General features: G+C 44.0%; 1 non-coding gene across 1 annotated transcript; it reads left to right on the plus strand.

Moving 5' to 3' along the window:
- Positions 1 to 916: 916 nt before the first annotated feature.
- Positions 917 to 1,054, plus strand: LOC114807539. The gene has a single exon (XR_003755598.1). It is a non-coding gene; the product is annotated as a small nucleolar RNA SNORA7 (small nucleolar RNA).
- Positions 1,055 to 2,200: the final 1,146 nt, after the last annotated feature.

Raw genomic sequence — 2,200 nt, forward strand, 5'->3', positions numbered from 1 at the left:
GGGAGTGGCTGGGGGAGAGTTATTATTCTTGCTCCTCTACTTACGTAAACTGCTTATACAGGGAAGGCCTAATTCTAACCATTACACCAAGCTGATATATATATAGCTCCTAGGATTGGATACTTGATTCTCTCCCCTAGCAGCAGTGTGATGGAGAGAATGAATCTTCATTCTTCGCATTTGGGGACCACATATCGCCCCAGTATCCAGGGGGAACTGAGTTTAAAAGTTACCTCTCCGTTTTAGAGCGGGCCTGACAACCTACAAAATACCGACCTGGAAATTGGGACATAGGAGTAGTAATAGTACTTAGAGAGTGTTCACGGTGTGCCATACACTGCACTAAGCACTAGGCGGAGAATGTGTCTCATGCCTAGAGAAGCAGTGTGGCCTAGTTGAAAGAACACGGGCCTGGGAGTCAGAGGACCTGGGTTCTAATCCCAGTGCCACCGCTTACCTGCTGTGTGATCTTGGGGAAGTCATAACTTCTCTGTGCCTCAATTCCCTCATCTGCAAAATGGGGATTTACTATCTGTTCTCCCTCCTACTGTGAGCCTTGATTATTAGGACTTGATTATCTTGTATCTACTCCAGTGCTCAGTACAGACCTTGGCACAGAGTAAGTGATTAAATATTATTATTATTATTATGATGCTTCTAAAGTACAACAGGAGCATGAGACAAATTCCCTGCCAATAAGTATCTTACACTGATCCTTTTTCTAGCTCCACCACTGACTCTGTGGGAAATGTTTACAAAATTAGTCAGTCTCTCTTTGCTTTAGCTTTCCAATCAGTAAAATGGAAAAGTAATGATTGTTCACTTAAAGGGCTTTTCTAGGGATTTGGGCTCTGTGATATACCATATGGGCAAGATTGAAGGGACCTGAGAAAACCAGACTCCTCAGGGAATGGCTCCCTTCTCATGATCACACCTGGAGAGTTTCCGGTACTCTACCAGTCTTGGCTTCGGGAGGGAGAGTCAAGCAGAGGCATACCCATTCCATTTCTACCTTGGGCAGTGGCTAGCAAGTGGAAGGCAATCTGTTACAAGTCAAAACTCACCTGTGCTGGGTAGCAGCAGCGTGGGAAAAAGTCGAGGGCTGAGACTCAATTTTACTGTGTTGAAGAAGGCAGTGGTAAACCACTTCTGTACTTTTACCCAGAAAACTCTATGGATACACTACCAGAATGATTTCAGATGGAGGTGGGGCGTTCTGGGGGAGATGTATCTGTGGAGTCGCTATGGGTCGGAGATGACTCGACAGCGTAAGACAAGACAAGAGAGGGAATAGGATTTCACTGTCGGGGAGGCCCGGATTGGAATCAAAGATATTAGTAGATATATAAAATAAAATAGTAAAATAAAGATATTTTATTGCTATTGTTCTTGTCTGTCTGTCTCCCCCGATTAGACTGTAAGCCTGTCAAAGGACAGGGACTGTATCTGTTACCGATTTGTACATTCCAAGTGCTTAGTACAGTGCTCTGCACATAGTAAGTGCTCAATAAATACTATTGAATTAATGAATGAATGAATAGTAGAAGCAGCGGTAGCAGCAGGATGAAAGTGAGTTTTGCCTAAAACTGGCATCACTGTCACACTCACTTCAGCTTGGATCACTATGAAGGAGGCAAAAGAGAGATGGAAACCATCTCTCTTGAGAAGCAGTGTGGCCTAATAAATAGAGCACGAGCCTGGAAGTCAGAAGGACCTGGGCTCTAATCCCAGCTCTGCCATTTGTCTGCTGTCTAACCTTAGGCAAGTCACTTCACTTCTCTGCACTTCTGTGCAGAGCAATGTACTAAGCACTTGGGAAAGTAGAACAGAATTAGCAGATACGTTCCCTGCCCCTAAAGAGCTTACAGTCTAGAAGGGAATTATGGTTCTGTGATTCTATTCTGTGAATAGAATATATTCAAACCCAGTATTCGGAGTTGGACCCCCACATAAAATGACACTTTATAAAACAAATCCCAACCCTCACAATCCAGATTAGAAGAATCAGGAAAGCAGTTGGCGATTTCTACTCATCAAACCAGGAGTGCTAGCTTCCGGCCTACCCTGGCTAGCCGGGTCTTTCTTTGCCGTGCAGGTTCTGATTGCAGTTCAGTGACTCTGACTTAATTGAACATTAGTGGTGAGTTACCATCCTTTGCCTGCTTTCTCCATCACTAGGTTGCTTAAATTTCTAGCAAAT

This window comes from Ornithorhynchus anatinus, chromosome X2 (genome assembly GCF_004115215.2).
Source record: "Ornithorhynchus anatinus isolate Pmale09 chromosome X2, mOrnAna1.pri.v4, whole genome shotgun sequence".
Taxonomy (NCBI): domain Eukaryota; kingdom Metazoa; phylum Chordata; class Mammalia; order Monotremata; family Ornithorhynchidae; genus Ornithorhynchus; species Ornithorhynchus anatinus.